This window comes from Oncorhynchus tshawytscha, linkage group LG16 (genome assembly GCF_018296145.1).
Source record: "Oncorhynchus tshawytscha isolate Ot180627B linkage group LG16, Otsh_v2.0, whole genome shotgun sequence".
Classification (NCBI taxonomy): Eukaryota; Metazoa; Chordata; class Actinopteri; order Salmoniformes; family Salmonidae; genus Oncorhynchus; species Oncorhynchus tshawytscha.
The window spans coordinates 34392329-34416579 of record NC_056444.1 but is presented as its reverse complement, the minus strand read 5'-3'; the positions used below and the strand labels follow the sequence as shown (position 1 = coordinate 34416579).

General features: G+C 42.0%; 1 protein-coding gene across 1 annotated transcript in view; it reads left to right on the top strand.

Moving 5' to 3' along the window:
- Nucleotides 1-1769: 1769 nt before the first annotated feature.
- LOC112215607 (cadherin-18) overlaps nucleotides 1770-24251 on the top strand; it is a 374693-nt gene continuing 352211 nt past the window's right edge. The window contains exon 1 of the mRNA XM_024374771.2: nucleotides 1770-2160. The gene's annotated coding sequence lies outside the window, so the exon portion shown is untranslated. The remainder of the gene's footprint in view (nucleotides 2161-24251) is intronic.

Sequence of the window (24251 nt, the reverse complement as noted above, 5' to 3'; positions counted from 1 at the left end):
TCCCCAGATCTGTTCCTTGACACAATCCTATCTCGGAGCTCTACAGACAATTCCTTTGACCTCATGGCTTGGTTTTTGCTCTGACATGGACTGTCAACTGTGGGACCTTATATAGACAGGGTTGTGCTTTTCCAAATCATGTCCAATCAATTTAATTTACGACAGGTGGACTCCAATAAACTTGTAGAAACCTCTGAAGGATGATCAGTGGAAACAGGATGCACCAACACAACACAAGTAGTCTTCCTGAGACAGAAAAAATCATTCTACTCATATATTTAGCAGTGAATCCGCCAATAGGAACATCGCTGAAAGACAACCAAAGGCTCTATCGAACAAGGACAAGCATATCTACATCCGCAAAAATGCATAGTGCGATCAGTATAACATTTATATTCAAATCTAGTCCCCCCCCTCCCCAATACACCGGAAGCTGTCATAGGGTGTATAATTCAGCTCACGAAGCTCAGACCTGCCTTCCTCCTGGGCAACTATGTGTGAAACATCTTACTGTCCTACAAATGCCTCTGACATGATGAAAACAAGTCCAGATTCCCCCAGGGTGAAATTCCCCATTAAGTGCCTATGAACGGGGTATGGTAGTAGGTACGAGGCGTACTCGTTTGAATATGTCAAGAACTGCACCGTTGCTGGGTTTTTCATGCTCAACATTTTCACGTGTGTATCAAGAATAGTCCACCACCCAAAGGACATCCAGCCAACTTGACACAACTGTGGGAAACATTGGAGTCAACCTGGCACCGCATCCCTGTGCAACACTTGCGACACCTTGAGTCACCTTGACACCTTGAGTCCATGATCTGACACATTTAGGTTGTTCTGAGGGCAAAAGGCGGTGCAGCTCAATATTAGGAAGGTGTTCATAATATTTCTTACACTCAGTGTATGTCTATGGCCACAATGCAACATACTGTTTTATATGTGGTGTACATGCTGCCCAAATTGTGGCCTTCCCCACTCTAAGTGCTTGTGATAAAACTTAATCCAAAGCTATTTTAGAAGTTATTGATCCTCTGTGGCTAAATGATGCTCTCTAGAGTAGTATGTTGAATGATTTTATTCATGTCTGTTCAGACAGGAGTAACACACAAAGTTTATTCTGAAAACTGGAACTATTTTGCTGTGAGAGGATTTTATTTAATCATGACAAAATAGCTACTTTAATAATACTGCAATTTAGAGACAATTTAATTTGTCGCACTGAGGGTAATCTTTTGTGACAAACTGTTAACATACATTTTATCATCTGTCGATCTGTGTGATACTTGCTGAGTCCATACATTTCCTCTAATTTAGATATTGCCACTTTCTCCTCCAGAATTAATATTCAAGTGAGTAATCATTCTTCTGCAATTTTTTCTTCTTCATTTGCCTAAATTCTAAATCATACAGCAGGTAAAAACCACTATTGTTTGCATTACCAGTGAAGCGTTGCCCGGGATACAGGCTACAGTACCGCATTCTTGCTAATGATTGTCTGGTTAAAAAAAGAAGAGGATTATTATCTCCCATCAGTCTAGATTGATTATACAGAAGAGGAATAAGTATGTGTACTCTGAACGGGAAGTGAGTAAACAAGGCACCAGGAGAAAAAACACAGATTGACAGAGAGAGAGAGAGAGAGAGAGAGAGAAAGAAAGAGCAAGTGATAGAGAAAGGTAGCAAGCAGAGGAGGAGTGTGATGCAAGGAGATGAGTGTTTGGCTGAGGAGGAATTTGTCCACGTACTCCCCACTGCTCCTCGCTTCTTTTCTACTGATCTGTTCTTCCTTAACCTCCCTCCCTCCTCCTTCCCCATCCAGCTGCTGGCTGAGCTCCCTCTGTTCCTCTCATCTCTCAGTGCAAGGACCTGAGTTGACTGAGCCGTTTGATTCATGCAAGAGCTGATTCACGCCATGCGATCTGGGGAGTGAGAGTGGACAGGACAGGATTCCCTCTCTCTACATCCATAATTCAGCATTCACGCCTTCCTCCTGCTCCTGTTATCCTCTTTGCCTTCTTCTTATTCCTACTGCTGCTGCTAATGCCGTACGCTGCAGCTACTGATGCTGTTGTAGGTTACACTCCTGTTCCAGCACAGCCTTCCTGTGGTAATAATTCATCAAGCCAGAGCTCCGGAGTCTCAACTTAAAGTACAAAGGTAAGAGTAAATGTGCTTGATGAGCTTTGGATTGTGTTGGACATGTAATCATTATTTTACTGTTTGAATCATGTAAAAGTCTGGCTTGTTTGATCTTGTATCTACAGTATGTGTATTTTCGAGCCAGTTCAGAAATGAGAGAATGTGTGCTGGAAAAGAAAGGGAAAGAAAAAAGGTGGTTGCAATTTGCAAGTCGTAATGGAAGTTTCTTTTGGTGGAAAAAAAATGACTTTTGTTGTATGGTCTTGGTCTCCACCCTGAAGCATTGTGTAAGATTAGATACTGTGCTGCTATGCCTGGTCTGCTTTAAAGTCATAACCACCCCCCCACACACACACACACACACACACACACACGTACTCCCCACCCCCCTTTCCCCTCCCTGACTCTTGCTTCATCTACTCGCAGAGGGAGAGGGCAAACCTAACATAACGTATATTCCCTCTCTTGTTTCTTGGTGGTGCTCAAAGGACACAGGACAGTGCCACTTCTGCTAGTTAGAGATATAGCCTTTACCTCCTCTGCTAATAACCTCTATATCATAGCTCTGTGAATAGGCAGAACTGAGACCACATACTGTAAACATTTATACTGTATGTTCTTGAGTGTGTATTTTGCTGTATACTGAGTGTGTGTCCCTGTATACTGTATGTTGGAGATTTAATTGACAAATTACCAGATATTATTTTATTATAGGCTACACTCTCAACACTGGGTACACACTCATACCTGACTGATTATGCGGAGGCTAATTGAGTAAATGTGTTCTGCTATTTTGTTTTTCACTCACTGTTAAGAGTGTCAGTGACCCTGGAAATGCCCTGTTTTGGATGGTAGCAGACTTAATATGCGGAAGAGAGAGGGATACTTTTTTTCTAGAAACGGTGTGTTCTCGAGTGTGTATTTGTGTGTGTGGCTGTATACTGTATACTTTTTTTCTAGAAACAGAGCCGTAATATGTCAGCTAGACAGTCCCCTGATGTGTTACCCAATGAAGTGCTAGGTGCATTGAAGCCAAAGTCTGAGACAGCATTGTCAACACAGCTGGGTTTCAAAGACTAGGTTCTCACTGTGATACTGTCTAAATTTTACAATTCTTTAAAAAAAATAGTCTTACTGGAATAATGATTTATTTTATAGGTAAAATATACATGGATGTCTAAATAAAATCACTATCCACAGTCATATCCAAATATATGTCTAATGGAAATACGTGGCATATTTGAATAATTGAGTAAAAGTATTTGGAATGTCATAAGTAACACATGATGTCAAACATTGCCGTCATATTGACCATTATCATTTGTATTGCACTGATGATGGTGTTATGGAAAGAAGGGGCTTTGCATCTGTATAATTCACTGATACAGGGTTTTTACCAGTATGGTACAAGCAGCATTATGAATCACAACTGTTGATTAAAAATGCCTCCAGCAGGTGTGTTATATTACACAGCTGCTACTTGCTATTGGAAGGCAATAAGGAGACATGTGAATGCTCTACATTCCAATTACAGTGGGATGTTTTACTTGGATGTTTGTAAATGTCGGAGTACATGTTAAAATTATATTCTAAGCTGTCCATTTTTAAATGTGAGGTATCAATGTGTCATTTTTCTGTGGTCTTCACCAGCTTATTGTTCAAATATTTAATTTCAATATGTGTGTGAATGACAATGCTGGTATATTGGCTAGCTTTGGCCTTCATTGATCATCACAGATTCAATGCTTGGGGTGTGTTAACCTTGATCACTAGGCCCAGGGGACAAATCCAAATGCAGTGACCCCTGCCTACCACCATACCTTCTTTCCTTTCAATCAGTCCATACAAATCTATGAATAGGACCTAATGGTATCACGATATTACCAATCACTAATAGCAAAATAACTTATTTAGAAAGGAATTTGATATTAAGGACTCTCTCTCTCTCTCTCTCTCTCTCTCTCTCCCTCTCTCTCTCTCTCTCTCTCTCTCTCTCTATCTCTCTCTCTCTCTCTCTCTCTCTCTCTCTCCCTCTCTCTTCTTCTTCACAGTTAATACTTTTTATTGTCACTGTAAACCATTAGTGCGATGATTCTCATACAGATTTTACAGAAAGATACGCCATGGAGTCAGCGAGGTTCTAGCTTAGGGATGTTCTGCATGAACGATCCCTTTAGGAGGGTGGGGGATTTTGGCACCAGCTGGCTGCAGAGCTGTTATGAAGGTTTTTAAATGGATTTTAGGGTGTAATTTAAAAATCATCCTATGGTGGCACTGTATTTCTACCAGTGGAGGGATTTCTGACTGACTAAAAGCAGTATTCCCAGACTTCCATCGATCTTTTGAGGTGATGGTAAAAATTCAAAAAGCTTCTAACACTCATAAATCACATGTACACTGAACATAAATATAAACACAACATGTAAATTGTTGGTCCCATGTTTTTTGAGTTTAAATAAAATATCCCAGAAATGTTCCATATACTCAAAAAGCTAATTTCTCTAAAATGTTGTTCACAAATTTGTTTACCACCTTGTTGGTGAGTATTTCTTGTTTGCCAAGATAATCCAGTCACCTGACAGGTGTGCCTTATCAAGAAGCTGAATAAACAGCATGATCATTACACAGGTGCAAATTGTGCTGGGGACAATAAAAGGACACTCTAAAATGTGCAGTTGATGATCTCTGGGTTTACACAACCAAATAATTTCTGCTCAAACTTCCCGAAACCGTCTCAGCGAAGCTCATGTGTGTGCTCATCATCCTCAACATTGGAGAAGTGTGCTCTTCACGGGTGAATCTCGGTTTCAACTGTATCGGGCAGAACTGTTTGCCGATGTCAACGTTGTGAACAGAGAGCCCCATGGTGGCTGTTGGTTTATGGTGTAGGCAGGATATAAGCTAAAGAAAAATGAAGACAATTGCATTTTATTGATTACAATTTGAATGCACAGAGATACCGTGACGAGATCCTGAGACCCATTGTCGTGCCATTCATCCACCACCATAATCTCATGTTTCAGCATGATAGTTTGCTAGGCCCCATGTCACAAGGATCTACAGTGCATTCGGAAAGTATTCAGACCCCTTGAATTTTTCAACATTTTGTTAGGTTACAGGCTTATTCTAAAATGTATTAAATAGTTTTTTTCCCCCTCATCAATCTACACACAGTACCCCATAATGACAAAGCAAAAACAGATTTTTAGAATTTTTTGCAAATTTTTTAAACATTTAAAATTTAAATATAACATTTACATAAGCATTCAGACACTTTACTCAGTACTTTGTTGAAGCACCTTTGACAGCGATTACATACTTGAGTCTTCTTGGCACGCCTATATTTGGGGAGTTTCTCTCATTATTTTCTGCAGATCCTCTCAAGCTCTGTCAGGTTGGATTGGGAGCATCGCTGCCCAGCTATTTTCAGGTCTCTGCAGAAATCTTCGATTGGTTTCAAGTCCGGGCTCTAGGTGGGGCGCTTCAAGGACATTCAGAAACTTATCCCGAAGCCACTGCCTTGTCTTGGCTGTGTGCTTAGGGTTGTTGTCCTGTTGGAAGGTAAACCTTCACCCCAGTCTGAGGTCCTGAGCACTCTGGAGCAGTTATTCATTAAGGCTCTCTCTGTACTTTGCTCTGGTCATCTTTCCCTCAAACTTGACTAGTCTCCCTACCGCTGAAAAACATCAAATCAAATCAAATCAAATTGATTTATATAGCCCTTCGTACATCAGCTGATATCTCAAAGTGCTGTACAGAAACCCAGCCTAAAACCCCAAACAGCAAGCAATGCAGGTGTAGAAGCACGGTGGCTTAGAAAAAACTCCCTAGAAAGGCCAAAACCTAGGAAGAAACCTAGAGAGGAACCAGGCTATGTGGGGTGGCCAGTCCTCTTCTGGCTGTGCCGGGTGGAGATTATAACAGAACATGGCCAAGATGTTCAAATGTTCATAAATGACCAGCATGGTCGAATAATAATAAGGCAGAACAGTTGAAACTGGAGCAGCAGCACAGTCAGGTGGAAGTTGAAACTGGAGCAGCAGCATGGCCAGGTGGACTGGGGACAGCAAGGAGTCATCATGTCAGGTAGTCCTGGGGCATGGTCCTAGGGCTCAGGTCAGTTGAAACTGGAACAGCAGCATGGCCAGGTGGACTGGGGACAGCAAGGAGTCATCATGTCAGGTAGTCCTGGAGCTCAGGTCCTAGGGCTCAGGTCCTCCGAGAGAGAGAAAGAAAGAGAGAAGGAGAAAAAAACATCCCCACAGCATGATGCTGCCACCACCATGCTTCACTGTAGGGACTATGCTAGGATTCCTCCAGAAGCGACGCTTGGAATTCAGGAATTCCGGCCAAGGAGTTCAATCTTGGTTTCATCAGACCAGATAATCTTGTTTCACATGGTCTGAGAGTCTTTAAGTGCCTTTTGGCAAACTCCAAAGGGGCTGTCATGCGCCTTTTACTGAGGAGTGGCTTCCGTCTGGCCACTCTACCATAAAGGCCTGATTGGTGGAGTGCTGCAGAGATGGTTGTCATTCTCCTATCTCCACAGAGGAAATCTGGAGCTTTGTCAGAGTGACCATCGGGTCTTGGTGGTTCCTAACGTCTTCCATTTAAGAATGATGGCCATTGTGTTCTTGGGGACCTTCATGTCACGTTCATTATGAAGATGAGACCAAGGCGCAGCGTGAGTAGAGTTACACATGTTCTTAATAAAACCGAAACTCAGCAAAACAAACAAGCACAAACGAAACGTGAAGATATACGAATAGTGCAGACAGGCAGCAAAACATAAAACAAGATCCCACAAACACCAAAGGGAAATGGCTACCTATATATGATCCCCAATCAGAGACAACGATAAACAGCTGTCTCTGATTGGGAACCATATCAGGCCAACATAGAATTACAAAAACCCCTAGACCTACAAAACCCTTGTCAATACAAAAACCCTAGACTAAACAAAACTAGCCTACCCACCCTAGTCACACCCTGACCTAACCAAAATATAAAGAAAACAGAGATATCTCAGGTCAGGGCGTGACAGTACCACCCCCCCACAAAGGTGCGGACTCCCGACCGCAAACCTGAACCTGTAGGGGAGGGTGCGGGTGGGCATCTACCCTCGGTGGTGGCTCCGGTTCTGGATGCAGCCCCCCCTCTTTATGCTGATCCCTCCGCCTTTGTAGAACCGGGCCGCGGATCATCGCCGGAGGTTCCGGACTGGGGACCGTCGCTGGAGACCCCGGACTGGGGACCGTCGCTGGAGACCCCGGACTGGGGACCATCGGCGGAGGTTCCGGACTGTGGACCATTGGCGGAGGTTCCGGACTGTGGCCCGTCGTTGGAGATTCTGGACTGTGAAATGTTGCCGGAAGCTCTGGACTGGGAACTGTCGCCGGAAGCTCTGGACTGGGAACTGTCGCCAGAAGCTCTGGACTGGGAACTGTCGCCGGAAACTCTGGACTGTGGAGTTGCACTGGAGGCCTGGTGCGTGGGACCGGTACTGGTGGTACCGGGCTGATGACACGCACCTCAGAGCGAGTGTGGAGAGGAGGCACAGGACGTACTGGGACTGTGGAGGCGCACTGGAGACCTGATGCGTGGGACCGATACAGGTGGCACCAGGCTGATGACACGCACCTCAGGGTGTGTGCGGAGAGGAGGCACAGGACGTACTGGACTGTGGAGGCGCACTAGAAGTCTGGAGCGTAGAGCTGGCATAACCCGTCCTGGCTAGATGTTTATTTTCACCCGGAAAATGCAGGACTCACTGGGCTGTGCAGTTGCACCGGAGACACAGTGCGCATTGCCAGCACAGGATATCCTGGTCCAAGGAGGTGTACTGGAGACCAGGAGCGCTGAGCCGGCACCATCCGTCCTGGCAGGATGCCCATTCTAGCCCGGCCAGTACGAGGAGCTGGAATAGAGCGCACCAGGCTATGAATGCGAACTGGAGACACCGTGAGCATCACTCCGTGTAACACGGTGTCTGACCAGTCACACGCTCCCCACGGTAAGCACGAGGAGCTGGCTCAGGTCTCCAACCTGACTCAGCCAATCTCCCCGTGTGCCCCCTCCCCCAAAAATTTTTGAGCTGCCTCTTGGGCTTCCGTGCTAGCCGTGTCCCTTCGTATCGTCGTCGTTCCTGCTGCGCTATCTCCACCTACTTCCATGGTAGGTGTCACGCCCTGGTCTCAGTATTTTGTGTTTTCTTTATTATTTTGGTCAGGCCAGGGTGTGACATGGGTTAATTATGTGGTGTTTTTTGTCTTGTTTTTTTTGTAGGCATTGGGATTGTGGTATAGTGGGGTTTTCTAGAAAAGTCTATGGTTGCCTGAAGTGGTTCTCAATCAGAGGCAGGTGTTTATCGTTGTCTCTGATTGGGAACCATATTTAGGCAGCCATATTCTTTGAGTGTTTTGTGGGTGATTGTTCCTGTCTCAGTGTTTGTTTGTGCCAGATAAGGCTGTTTAGGTTTTCACGGTACGATTCTTGTTTTGTATTGTTTGTGTTTATCTTTTATTAAACATGTATCGAAATAACCACGCTGCATTTTGGTCCGCCTCTCATTCACCGGAAGAAAACCTTAACAGTAGGCGATCCTTTCCAGGCATGATTTCTTCCCACGTCCAGGATCCTTTACCAGCCAAAATCTCATCCCATGTCCATGATGTCTGCTCCTCCTGGCCACGCTGCTTGGTCCGTTTGTGGTGGGATCTTCTGTTACGTTCGTTATAAAGATGAGACCAAGGCACAGCGTGGGTAGAGTTACACATGTTTTTAATAAAACTCAGCAAAACAAAACAAACAAGCACAAACAAAACGTAAAGCTACACGATTAGTGCAGACAGGCAACTAAACATAGAACAAGATCCCACAAACACCAAAGGGTAATGGCTACCTAAATATGATCCCCAATCAGAGACAATGATAAACAGCTGTCTCTGATTGGGAACCATATCAGGCCAACATAGAATTACAAAAACCCCTAGACCTAAAAAACCCTAGACAATACAAAAACCCTAGACAAAACAAAACTAGCGTACCCACTCTCGTCACACCCTGATCTAACCAAAATATAAAGAAAACAGGATATCTCAGGTCAGGGCATGACACTTCAATGCTGCAGAAATCGTTTGGTACCCTTCCCCAGATCTGTGCCTCAACACAATCCTGACTCGGAGCTCTATGGACAATTGTTCGACCTCATGGCTTGGTTTTTGCTCTGACAGGCAGTGTCATCTGTGGTTCCTTATATAGACAGGTGTGTGCCTTTCCAAATCAAGTCCAATCAATTGAATTTACCACAGGTGGACTCCAAGTTGTAGAAACATCTCAAGGGTGATCAATGGCAACATGATGCACGTGAGCTCAATTTTGAGTCTCATAGCAAAGGGTCTGAATACTTATTTGCATACTTATTTCGAAAAACCTATTTTCACTTCGTCATTATGGGGTATTGTGTGTTGACTTATGAAGAAAAAAATGTGTTTATGAATCCATTTTAGAATAAGACTGTAACGTAACAAAATGTGGAAAAGGTGAAGGGACAATTCTTGGAAGCTGAAAATGTCTAAGTTTAGTTCTACCGTGGCCTGCATACTCAGCAGACATGTCACCTATTGAGCATGTTTGGGATGGTCTGGATTGATGTGTACGACAGCGTGTGGGACAACATTCCAGAGGCCACAATCAACAGCCTGATCAACTCTATCTGAGGAGATGTATTGCACTGGTCAGACTAGATACTGACAGATTTTCTGATCCATGGCCCTACTTTCTTTATTTCTGTGACCAACAGATTAATTTATTTCAATTCATTGATTTCATTATGTGAACTGTAACTCAGTAAAATCATTGTCATTTTTGAATGTTTCATTGATATTTATGTCCAGTGTAACATAAACAGTTTTCAGCTCTATTTCCATTTGGATTTCACACCATTTCTGTAAAGAAGTTGCAAGGCTGAATTACACTTCATATAAACTACAGTTCAAAAGTTTGTAGTCACTTAGAAATGTCTTGTTTTTTAAAGAAAAGCATTTTATTTGTCCATTTAAAATAACATCAAATTGATCTGAAAGTGTCAGCATTGTTAATGTTGTAAATGACTATTGTAGTTGGAAATGGCTGATTTTTTAAATGGAATATCTACATAGGCGTACAGAGGCCAAATATCAGCAACCATGACTCCTGTGTTCCAATGGCACTTTGTGTTAGCTAATCCATGTTTATAATTTTTAAATGCTAATTGATCATTAGAAATCCCTTTTGCAATTATGTTAGCACAACTGATAACTGTTGTACTGATTAAATAAGCAATAAAACTGGCCTTCTTTAGACTAGTTGAGTATCTGGAGCATCAGCATTTGTGGGTTCGATTACAGGCTCAAAATGGACAGAAACAAATAACTTTCTTCTGAAACTCATCAGTCTGTTCTTGTTCTGAGAAATAAAGGCTATTCCATGCGAGAAATTGCCAAGAAACTGAAGACCTTGTACAAGGCTGTATACTATTCCCTTCAGAGAACAGCGCAAACTGTCGCTAACCAGAATAGAAAGAGGAGTGGGAGGCCCCGGTGCACAACTGAGCAAGAGGACAAATACATTAGAGTGTCTAGTTTGAGAAACAGACACCTCACAAGTTCTCAACTGGCAGCTTCATTAAATAGCACCTGCAAAAAACAGTCTCAACGTCAACAGTGAAGAGGCGACTCCGGGATTCTGGCCTTCTAGGCAGAGTTGCAAAGAAAAAGCCATATCTCAGACTGGCCAATAAAAATAAAAGATCACAATGGGGAAAAGAACACAGACAGAGGAAGATTGGAAAAAGTGTTATGGACAGACAAATCTACGTGTGAGGTGTTCGGATCACAAAGAAGAATATTCATGATACGCAGAAAAAATGAAAAGATGCTGGAGGAGAGCTTGATGCCATCTGTCAAGCATGGGGGAGGCAATGTGACGGTCTGGGTGTGCTTTGGTGGTGGTAAAGTGGGTCATTTGTAGAGGGTAAAAGGGATCTTGAAGAAGGAAGGCTATCATTCCATTTTGCAACTCCATGCCATACCCTGTGGACGGCACTTATTTGGAGCCAATTTCCTCCTACAAAAGGACAACTAACCAAAGCACAGTTCCAAACTATGCTAGAACTATTTAGGGAAGAAGCAGTCAGCTGGTATTCTGTCTATAATAGAGTGGCCAGCACAGTCACCGGATCTCAACCCTATTGAGCAGTTGTGGGAATGCTTGACCGTATGGTATGTAAGAAGTGCCCATCAAGCCAATCCAATTTATGGGAGGTGCTTCAGGAAGCATGTCGTGAAATCTCTTCAGATTACCTCAACAAATGAACAACTATAATGCCAAAGGTCTGCAAAGCTGTAATTGCTGCAAATGGAGGATTCTTTTTGACGAAAGCAAAGTTTAAAGGACACAATTATTATTTGAATTAAAAAATCATTATTTATAACCTTGTCAACGTCTTCGCCATATTTCCTATTCATTTTGCAACTCATTTCATGTATGTTTTCATGGAAAACAAGGACATTTCTAAGTGAACCCAAAACTTTGAATGTAATGTACATTCACTGAAAACGATTATGTTTCTATGACACAGGCTACCTCAATTACCTCAATTATGAAAGGAGGAAGTTGGGTGGGTGGTAAGCAGGCGCAGACTGGCCATCTGGCATTTCAGGAAAATGTCAGATGCGCTGGTCAATTTTTAGCCTGTGTAATAATGGTGGACTCAAGCAAAAAAAATGGTCCGTTGTCGGGGCCTCAAAGGAAAAAATGGTTGGTGTGTTAGAAATGCCAGGGCAGATTTTTGGTTCCAGTTCACCGCTGGGGGTGTGGGGATGATGCCAACAGACAAATGTATCATCACTAGCATGGCATGTCATCACTTTTTAAGCTTTTCTTCTCCCGACATCATGAAAGATTAATTCAAAGATTTCTATTTTATATGGCAGTTTTAGTTTTATCAAGAAGACCTGTGATATTTTCAATCTATGCTAATTACACTAGGTCTTGATCACAGCAAGAAGCCTTGGTAACACTTTTCACATGTCAGATATAGATACATTACATTTCATCTATAAAACAGAATATTTCTATAGTATATTACTGTCAGATGCATTGTAACGAAACAAACATCATGAGACAAGTGCCAGGGAACACCACCCCATAAGCCCCTGGTAGCATCCAGCCATTCAATCAAAGGTCGGGTGGTAGTTTTACAGTATCTTTTGTCAGGTATCTATCACCCTGATAACAATCAGACACTATGCAGGGCAGCAGCCAGTTGCCAACAACATTATGATACCCACAACGAGCGCAGTGCAGTTTACCAAGCAGTAAAAGCAGCAGAAGTGGACTGGCAATAGGGCAGTTCAGGCAAATGCCAGATGGACTTATCCATCTTTACCCCAATGGGTTTGTTTAAATTGTGGGTTTTGCACATCGAAAAAAAAAAGCCTGTGTGTTAGAAGTACCCAGGCCGATTTCTGGTTCCAGTCTGTCCCTGAGCATAAGCAGCAGCAGCAGTAGCAGCAGTGGCAGCAGCTATCTGTGTGACCTCATTTTGTCATATTCAGTTCTGCGTTGAGTCAGTCCCAAAAAGCTGGCCAGGGATTAGATACATTCTCAAATTTGAGAGGTGCAACCAAAGGAATGAAGATAACTTTTAAAGAGCCTGAATTGGCATAATACATATCAAACATTTTTGGCTTTGCATGTCTGAGTTGGGAGGTCAGGATTGTCTCATTAATGGTAATATAATATTTTTCTAGGATTTTCTGGGTTGTCTGTTGTAGTTCAACAAGACAGCATCTAATTGGCCCTATTGCTTTCATCCATTTTGAAATGTGGTGATTTATCATTACTAGCCATTTTATTTTCAGCAAGCTGCATAGCTTCTCAGGTAGTAATTTCACAGAATCTTTACTATGAAAAAAAATCTAAAGCAGCCTTGAGTGGGGGGAGGGACCAGTAGTCATGGCCGATGTCTGAGGTACTGTCTTTAGCCATGACCTATTATTTGTGGCCAATGGGAAAGAGAAGTGTGCCTGTATGATTAATGGTTATGATTACCTACTCAGAAAAAGTGGTTTTATGGCCCAGCACTTCCACTTTTATCACTTAAACCCGGGGCAAGATGCTTCATCATGCCCCCAATGCTGCAGACAGCAGCCCTTAAAGACATTGCTATCTCCCAAATGGCACCCTTTATTGTGCACACAGTTTGACCAGGGTTATAGTGCACTAATTTTGACCAGAGCCTTATGGGCCCTTGTCAAAGTAGTGCGCTATATAGGGACTAGGGTGTAATTTGGGACATATCCAAAGACTGTGCTGGAATGACCAAAAATTACCTATAAAGCTTTTACAGCCATGTCATCTGACCTTTTGCATTGGAAATCATGTGGAAAAGAACTAGACATGAGCAAAATGGCTTTGATTTTGAGAGCATGTTTTGTGTCCATGAACAGTGTTAAACTTTACATGAAGTAATTCAGACTAAAGGCTCTATTCAAATCTTATCACGGATGTTCAGTTTTACAACGTGATTGAAATTTTAAATAATGTTCCCGCTTTAGCGGAGACTGCATTCACGGTAAACGTTGCATTTGTAAACACAATTGGAAAATACCTTAAAATGTATATCGCGGAATATGTATTGCTTTAGCTTTACAGATTGAATAGAGCCATACACGAGTTTGCTAATACACATCATGCATAGTAGTATATTTTTGCCAAATGTTAAATGATAGCGTTCAGTATAACATAATGAACAACATGCCTGCAATACTGAGTGTACAAAACATTAGGAACACCTGCTCTTTCCATGACACAGACTGACCAGGTGAACCCAGGTGAAAGTACAGTATGTTCCTTTATTGATATCACCTATTAAATCCACTTCAATCAGTGTAGATGAAGAGGAGGAGACAGGTAAAAAAATATTTTTTTAAGCCTTGCGACAATTGAGACATGGATTGTATATGTGTGCCGTTCAGGGGCTGAATGGGCAAGACAAAAGGTTTAAGTGCCTTTAAATGGGGTATGGTAGTATGTGCCAGTCGCACCATTTTGATTGTGTCAAGAACTGCAATGCTGCTGCTTTTTCACGCTCAACAGTTTCCCACGTGTATCAAGAATGGTCCACCACTTTAAGGAAACACAGCCAACTTGACACAACTGTGGGAAATATTGGAGTTAACATGGGCCAGCATACCTGTGGATTTCTATCGACACCTTCTAGTCCATGCCCTGACAAATTGAGTCTGTTCTGATGGCAAAAGGGGGTGCAACTCAATATTTGTAAGGTGTTCCTGATGTGTTGTAGACTCAGTGAATACCTGCCCTTACAATGGTCTGGATTCACATTTTATTTAAGGCTGGAATCCTTAATGGTGACACTTCCAGATCCGTGTGAGATATTACAACAAAGAAGTTACTGCAAACAATTAACTCGGACATCATTACACGCGCGATAGAAAAGCAGAATACAGTATGTACTTTACCAAGTTGCACGACGCTCCTCAACTCCACTTAGTAAAAAAACTAAAACTAATAACAAAGGCGGTGGGATGGACAGTGGCGCTGTTCCACCTACTGCCGATTCCATATTTAAGGTATTTTAAGGTTAGGAGAGAATTAAATTCCAATCATGAATAAAAATGTCTGCATGGTGAGCGTTTGCAAAAGAGTGAGCGTTTGCAAAAATCGAATCAAATCAAATTTATTTGTCACATACATATGGTTAGCAGATGTTAATGCGAGTGTAGCGAAATGCTTGTGCTTCTAGTTCCGACAATGCAGTAATAACCAACGAGTAATCTAACCTAACAATTCCAAAACTACTACCTTATACACACAAGTGTAAAGGGATAAACAATATATACATAAAGATATATGAATGAGTGATGGTACAGAACGGCATAGGCAAGATGCAGTAGATGGTATCGAGTACAGTATATACATATGAGATGAGTAATGTAGGGTATGTTAACAAAGTGGCATAGTTTAAAGTGGCTAGTGATACATGCATTACATAAAGATGCAGTAGATGATATAGAGTACAGTATATACATATGAGATGAGTAATGTAGGTTATGTAAACATTATATTAAGTAGCATTGTTTGAAGTGGCTAGTGATATATTTTACATCAATTTACCGTTATTAAAGTGGCTGGAGTTGAGTCAGTGTGTTGGCAGCAGCCACTCAATGTTAGTGGTGGCTGTTTAACAGTCTGATGGCCTTGAGATAGAAGCTGTTTTTCAGTCTCTCGGTCCCTGCTTTGATGCACCTGTACTGACCTCGCCTTCTGGATGATAGCGGGGTGAACAGGCAGTGGCTAAGGTGGTTGTTGTCCTTGATGATCTTTATGGCTTTCCTGTGACATCGGGTGGTGTAGGTGTCCTGGAGGGCAGGTAGTTTGCCCCCGGTGATGCGTTGTGCAGACCTCACTACCCTCTGGAGAGCCTTACGGTTGTGGGCGGAGCAGTTGCCGTACCAGGCGGTGATACAGCCCGACAGGATGCTCTCGATTGTGCATCTATAGAAGTTTGTTAGTGCTTTTTGGTGACAAGCCGAATTTCTTCAGCCTCCTGAGTTTGAAGAGGCGCTGCTGCGCCTTCTTCACGACGCTGTCTGTGTGAATGAACCAATTCAGTTTGTCCATGATGTGTACACCGAGGAACTTAAAACTTACTACCCTCTCCACTACTGTCCCATCAATGTGGATAGGGGGATGCTCCCTCTGCTGTTTCCTGAAATGCACAATCATCTCTTTTGTTTTGTTGCCGTTGAGTGTGAGGTTATTTTCCTGACACCACACTCCTTTACAAACACTTCACTGAGTCCACTTTGGTATTCAAATGTATTTGGTATAAAACCGAGACTTGCTTTCCGTTCTTATTATATATCCTTTTTCCTGTATCTATTGTTCAATGATCCTTTCTCAGACCAAATTATCTCAATTGAATAGCCAATCTTAGGCACTTTAAAGTACTGTATTTTATGTATCTCAAACACATTCAAATTACAGCACCTGATCTGAATCTAGAGTGGTATGGGTTCATCCAAGTGTCTCCCCAATGGATAACAGTCATGCACTAACCACTTAATCCACTTAATTAATCAACCAAAGGCACAAGGTTGACAGAGTTCATTTGTCTGACCCCATACTATATGTGTATGTGTGTGTATGTGTGTGCATGCACGCTCTTTTGTTTGTGTGTGTGCGGTGTATGTCTGTAATAATGGGGAGCTCCTCAATTATACTCTAATCATTAACCCACAGTTAATTGTTATCACACATACCAACACTTGTTAGGACCCAGTTCTAGCCCCCTGCACTACTAAATTACTCTCCATCTTGCCACTTTGCCTTAAAGGTTAGCCCTCTTAAAAGGTTACGTCTCCCTTTGACATTTAGCTTGATGACTTATTTTGGAGCCGCATCGACTTGCTTGTTGTTGCCACTTAGAATTAGTCATGCTTTAAACAGTAACAGGGCATAGCAACCGTTTAGGCGACTGTTTAAAATGTTTATTCTCCCTGTCAACAGTATGGGTGGTGGTGGTGGTGGTGGTGGTGGTGGTGGTGGAGGGTGCATCCTCTCACCATCGTCAGCTGAGATGAATTGCTTGTGAAAAAAAACATAATTAACTTCCTCTAGATGCTTAAAAAGCTCATATTTTGTTTGTCCAGAGTTGTTTACTTGAAATGTCTTCAGTTAGAGCTACACAATTAATAAGACAAGGAAGTGAGGAATTGGAGTTCCCATTGCTGTGTTGGTGTGTCTGTGCATGTATGTTTTTTTTATGAGAGGATATTTGGATAAAAGTTTCTTTCTATTTCTTTCTATGTGTCATCCAGGAAATATAAACAACAATATTGGATGTGCCTGGCAGTTTCCTCGTAGTAGCTGCTTGTTCACAGTACCTAAAAAGCTCAACACAGCTATTTTTTACACAAAAAGACAAGCTATTGATGCATGACAGTATGCCATGTTGTCGGGAAAAGTGCAACCTGAGTTTGTCAACATTTACAAAAAGCGGAAAAAAGATTTGTGTTGAAATATGGATCGAAGATAATTTTCTCTTCCTTTGAAACTATTTTTATGGGGGGATACCATGCTCCTGTTTTTGTCTTGGACTGCAGATTGACAATTGGCAGTCCAAGACAAAAACAGGCTCATAGAAGCATAGAGCAGTTTAGTGTGTGCCTTGGTCTGAATCTGCAAGTACAGTATATATCAATGAATAGCCTCTAAACTGATAACATTTGTAAAATGATTAATTCATTGCCTTTGTATAAATGTTTATATACAGTATATACACTGCTCAAAAAAATAAAGGGAACACTAAAATAACACATCCTAGACCTGAATGAATGAAATATTCTTATTAAATACTTTTTTCTTTACATAGTTGAATGTGCTGACAACAAAATCACACAAAAATTATCAATGGAAATCAAATGTATCAACCCACGGAGGTCTGGATTTGGAGTCACACTCAAAATTAAAGTGGAAAACCACACTACAGGCTGATCCAACTTTGATGTAATGTCCTTAAAACAAGTCAAAATGAGGCTCAGTAGTGTGTGTGGCCTCCACGTGCCTGTATAACCTCCCTACAACGCCTGGGCATGCTCCTGATGAGGTGACGGATGTTCTCCTGGGGGATCTCCTCCCAGACCTGGACTAAAGCATCCGCCAACTCCTGGACAGTCTGTGGTGCAACGTGGCGTTGGTGGATGGAGCGAGACATGATGTCCCAGATGTGCTCAATTGGATTCAGGTCTGGGGAACGGGCGGGCCAGTCCATAGCAGCAATGCCTTCCTCTTGCAGGAACTGCTCATGTCTCCTGGTAGCGCCTCCATGCTATGGACACTACGCTGACAGATACAGCAAACCTTCTTGCCACAGCTCGCATTGATGTTCCATCCTGGATGAGCTGCACTACCTGAGCCAGGAAGCATAGGAACTGAGAAGTGGTTTGCTGTGTCTGTCAGCATAGTTTTCAGAGCATGGAGGCGCTACAAGGAGACAGGCCAGTACATCAGGAGACGTGGAGGAGGCCGTAGGAAGGCAACAAGCCAGCAGCAGGACCGTTACCTCCGCCTTTGTGCAAGGAGGAGCAGGAGGAGCACTGCCAGAGCCGTGGAGAACGTTCTGCTGCCTGCAACATCCTCCAGCATGACCGGTTTGGCGGTGGGTCAGTCATGGTGTGGGGTGGCATTTCTTTGAGGGGGCCGCACAGCCCTCCATGTGCTCGCCAGAGGTAGCCTGACTGCCATTAGGTACCGAGATGAGATCCTCAGACCCCTTGTCAGACCATATGCTGGTGCGGTTGGCCCTGGGTTCCTCCTAATTCAAGACAATGCTAGACCTAATGTGGCTGGAGTGTGTCAGCAGTTCCTGCAATAGGAAGGCATTACTGCTATGGACTGGCCCGCCCGTTCCCCAGACCTGAATCCAATTGAGCACATCTGGGACATCATGTCTCGCTCCATCCACCAACGCCACGTTGCACCACAGACTGTCCAGGAGTTGGCGGATGCTTTAGTCCAGATCTGGGAGGAGATCCCCCAGGAGAACATCCGTCACCTCATCAGGAGCATGCCCAGGCGTTGTAGGGAGATCATACAGGCATGTGGAGGCCACACACACTACTGAGCCTCATTTTGACTTGTTTTAAGGACATTACATCAAATTTGGATCAGCCTGTAGTGTGGTTTTCCACTTTAATTTTGAGTGTGACTCCAAATCCAGACCTCCGTGGGTTGATACATTTGATTTCCATTGATAGTTTTTGTGTGATTTTGTTGTCAGCACATTCAACTATGTAAAGAAAAAAGTATTTAATAATAAAATGTAATTCATTCAGATCTAGGATGTGTTATTTTAGTGTTCCCATTATTTTTTTGAGTAGTGCATATATATATATATATATATATATATATATATATATATATATATATATATATATATATATATATATATGTTAAATGTTATGTTAAATGTTTCGGCTTTTTTCAGGAATGTAACAAAGTCTATATACTGTAGTTAAGAGTCTAGAGGGTTACCCAAAGTATTTGTTTTCATCTCTGGAGGGGCTAGCCAACATCACACACCATGCTAACCTACACTGTACATAAGAGAATCCCATGCATAACACATCACCCGTGGGAATGCTTTCTTTACTCCAGCCCTCGGGCCAAACACACTAGTGCCTCCTAATTACTAAGCACACAGTTTTGTTAATTCACAAAATGAAACTCCACATAGAATAGTGGAGGCCTAGGATCCATCGCTGTGTTATGGTACTTAAACGCCTTGTTGCCATGGAATAAAATAAAATAAAGGGCACATAATGGGTATTGTGGGCTGCTGTGTGTAAATATCATTAATGTTGAATTTCCTACTATCCTCAGTGACTTACTGATACGTATAGAGCATGCTAATGAAGCCTACTGACTGCAAATTCACAAGTTTCTAGGCCTATATCTAACCTGGTGTCAACGGAGAACCAAGAGATTGTTTACTCTTAAATTAATTTAGGAAACGTTAATGTGTGCATGGCATCTGCTTGGCTGCTTCATTCCAAATGGAGAATAACTATTGTGCTGTCTGTGTTGTAAGACTCCTAAAATGCTCATCACACATTGCACATTTACGCATGGATTAACTGGAAATGAGCTATTCAATCAGTGTTTGCATATTTATTGTTGTTATCTACCGACTAACAAATTAGGTGACACTTTACATTAAGTTGGCCCTATTAATATGTAACTACACAGTAACTGTAGTAGCAACATAGTAGTTACATAGGTGTTACTATGTACTTACATGGTAATAAGATTGTAGCGCTAGCTGTTTTTACCCAATTGGAACAAGTAATAATGTGTAATTGCATGTCCACTTGCTGAATGTTATTCTACATGTGTAATTACGGATGTTAATACACATTTTCATGTTCCACTATGTAACTAATGTTTTGTTATTTCACATTTGAAATCACCTGTGAATTACCATGTCAATAACTCTAACCATAATCTGACCATGTTACATGTAAATACAAGGTGTCCACTACTATCAAATTCACATCTAATACCAGGGTTGATAAATAGGCTAGGACCTGGTAACATCAATTGTAACAAGGCACACCTTGTCATTAACTACCTGTCATTTTCAATTAGTTTATTTCTATGTTATGACTGGCTCAAAGGCAATACCTAATCAAGTGTAATGTAAGAACAATGACGTTACATAGGATATACTTGTAATTATCATGTACCTACCCAGGAGCAAGCAACATAATGTCAATGTAATGGGAAACCCAGTAAGATATAACCTTTATAATTATTTATATCTGTAACAAAGAAATTAACTAATTGAAAACAAAACGGCAGTTAACGATTACAGTAGCATTTACTTTCTCACAGTATACAGTTGTAGGACATTTTACAGTATTGTACTATGTAATTTCTCTGCATTTTACAGTAACTTGCAGATAGCTGGTGACAAGTGGATTTTACAGTCATGTACTTTGCACTAGCCAGAGATGGGCAAAGATGCATCCAAAAGGTATATTTTTACAAATACAGGATTCTTCTTCTTTGATGGGGTTTAAAGGCAGTTGGCATCCAATGTTAATTGGGCATTACCGCCACCAGATTGTTATTGAATAATAAACTTTTTTTTAAATACATTCCGGGAAAGGGGTAAAACGACATCATACAGAATAAAAAAGGTAAAATAATTTTTATTTCTTTTTAATAATCATCATACTTCTTTAATCACATTCCACTCCAAAACACATCCCTACACAGGCTCAGGGGCCTGTGACGGGGCTACATTCACCAACAGGATTTCTTGCACCGCCTCGGCAGTAAAATCATGAAGAGCCCAAAAATGTTCAGCGGCATTCACAATGATTCCAATTTTCTTAAGACTTCTCCACTTGTGCTGTACAGTTTATGACCATTGCAGTAAATAATATAAAGTCCACCTTTTTAACATGTATCATTTCACTATCCCTTGGTTGATGAAAAACCTTCACTGGTCTTGGTGGCTCAACAACCATTGCTTCTCCCCCGCAACTCACTCCGTCCAATTTTCTCACCGCCTCCAGATAGGAGACACGCTGGACACTCCTTACCCTTGCCACCTCATTCTCCTTCACCCTAACAGGGCATGCCTAGAATTCAGGCGCCAGTTTGTCACACCCTGATCAGTTTCACCTGTCTTCGTTATTGTCTCCACGCCCTCCAGGTGTGTCTTGTTTTCCCCAGTGTATTTATCCCTGTGTTTGCTGTCACTCTGTGCCAGTTCGTTTTGTATGTTTCCAAGTCAGCCAGTGGTTTTCCCGTTCTCCTGCTTTTTGCATTCTCCTTTTTCTAGTCCTCCCGGTTTTGACCCTTGCCTGTTTCTGGACTTTGTACCAGCCTACCTGACCATTCTGCCTGCCTTGAACCCCAGCCTGTCTGCCATTCTGTACCCCCTGGATTTGACCTTTTTGCCTGTCCATGACCACTCTCTTAACTACCCCTTTGGATTAATAAACATTGTAATACTTCAACCATCTGCCTCCTGTGTCTGCATTTGGATCTCGCCTTGTTCCTTGATAGTTTTATTGCTTCTTTAATCAGGACAACAGTTTTCAACTGTGCAAATGTAATTGCAAAAGGGTTTTCTAATGATCAATTAGCATTTTAAAATGATAAACTTAGATTAGCTAACACAATGCACCATTGGAACACAGGAGTGATGGTTGCTGATAATGGGCCTCTTATGCCTATGTACAGTGAGGGGGAAAAAGTATTTGATCCCCTGCTGATTTTGTACGTTTGCCCACTGATAAAGAAATTATCAGTCTATGATTTTAGTGGTAGGTTTATTTGAACAGTGAGAGACAGAATAACACCAAGAATCCAGAAAAACACATGTCAAAAATGTTATAGATTGATTTGCATTTAAAATGAGTGCTCCTAATCTCAGTTTGTTACCTGTATGAAAGACACCTGTCCACAGAAGCAATCAATCAATCCGATTCCAAACTCTCCACCATGGCCAAGACAAAAGAGCTCTCCAAGGATGTCACAAGGCTGGAATGGGCTTCAAGACCATCGCCAAGCAGCTTGGTGAGACAGTGACAACAGTTGGTGCGATTATTCGCAAATGGAAGAAACACAAAAGAACTGTCAATCTCCCTCGGCCCGGGGCTCCATGCAAGATCTCACCTTGTGGAGTTGCAATGATCATGAGAAAGGTGAGGAATCAGCCCAGAACTACACAGGAGGATCTTGTCAATGATCTCAAGGCAGCTGGGACGATAGTGTACCAAGAAAACCATTGGTAACACACCACGCCGTGAAGGACTGAAATCCTGCAGCGCCGCAAGGTCCCCCTGCTCAAGAAAGCACATATACATGCCCGTCTGAAGTTTGCCAATGAACATCTGAATGATTCAGAGGACAACTGGGTGAAAGTGTTGTGGTCAGATGAGACCAAAATGGAGCTCTTTGGCATCAAATCAACTCACTGTGTTTGGAAGAGGAGGAATGCTGCCTATGACCCAAGAATACCAAGCTCACCGTCAAACATGGAGGTGGAGACATTATGCTTTGGGGGTGTTTTTCTGCTAAGGGGACAGGACTCCTTCACCGCATCAAAGGGATGATGGATGGGGCCATGTACCATCAAATCTTGGGTGAGAACCTCCTTCCCTCAGCCAGGGCATTGAAAATGTGTCGTGGATGGGTATTCCAGCATGACAATGACCCAAAACACACGGCCAAGGCAACAAAGGAGTGGCTCATGAAGAAGCACATTAAGGTCCTGGAGTGGACTAGCCAGTCTCCAGACCTTAATCCCATAGAAAATCTGTGGAGGGAGCTGAAGGTTTGAGTTGCCAAATGTTAGCCTTGAAACCTTAATGACTTGGAGAAGATCTGCAAGGAGGAGTGGGACAAAATCCCTCCTGAGATGTGTGCAAACCTGGTGGCCAACTACAAGAAATGTCTGACCTCTGTGATTGCCAACAAGGGTTTTTCCGAGGGGGTCAAATACGTATTTTCCTCATTAAAATGCAAATCAATTTATAACATTTTTGACATTTGTTTTTCTGGATTTCTTTGTTGTTATTCTGTCTCTCACTGTTCAAATAAACCTACCATTAAAATTATAGACTGATAATTTCTTTGTCAATGGGCAAACGTACAAAATCAGCAGGGGATCAAATACTTTTTTCCCTCACTGTAGATATTCCATAAAAAAAATCTGCCGTTTCCAGCTACAATAGTCATTTACAACTTTAACAAGGTCTAGACTGTGTTTCTGAACAATTTGATGTTATTTTAATGTACAAAAAAATGTTATTTTAATGTACCGTTTTTTTTTTGTGACCCCAAACTTTTGAACGGCGTGTACATTTTGATCATTTAGTAGATGCTGTTATCCAGAGCGACTTACAGTCAGTGTATTAAACAAAGTTCAACAAAAATATATGACAGTTATAGCAAGCAAAAAGATTATGTTACCGTTAGAGAATTATGTAGTTAAGCAGGCTACTTGTAAGTACATATTTGAATTAGAAAATACATCATGCATACATTCTAACTATACAAAATAGGCTACAAAAATTGTAGTTGAGGCCAGTGAAGTACAAATAACAAAATAGGTATTGAGATACCTAAACCTAGCAAAAAAAGAAACGTCCTCTCACTGTCAACTGCGTTTATTTTCAGCAAACTTATCTTGTAAATATTTGTAGAAACATAAGATTCAACAACAGAGACATAAACTGAGCAACTTCCACAGACATGTGACTAACAGAAATGGAATAATGTATCCCTGAACAAATGGGGGAACACAATCAAAAGTAACAGTCAGTATCTGGTGTTGCCATCAGCTGCATTAAGTACTGCAGTGCATCTCCTCCTCATGGACTGCACCAGATTTGCCAGTTCTTGCTGTGAGATGTTACCTCAATTTTCCAACAAGGCACCTGCAAGTTCCCGGACATTTCTGGGGGGAATTGCCCTAGCCCTCACCATTCGATCCAACAGGTCCCAGACGTGCTCAATCGGAT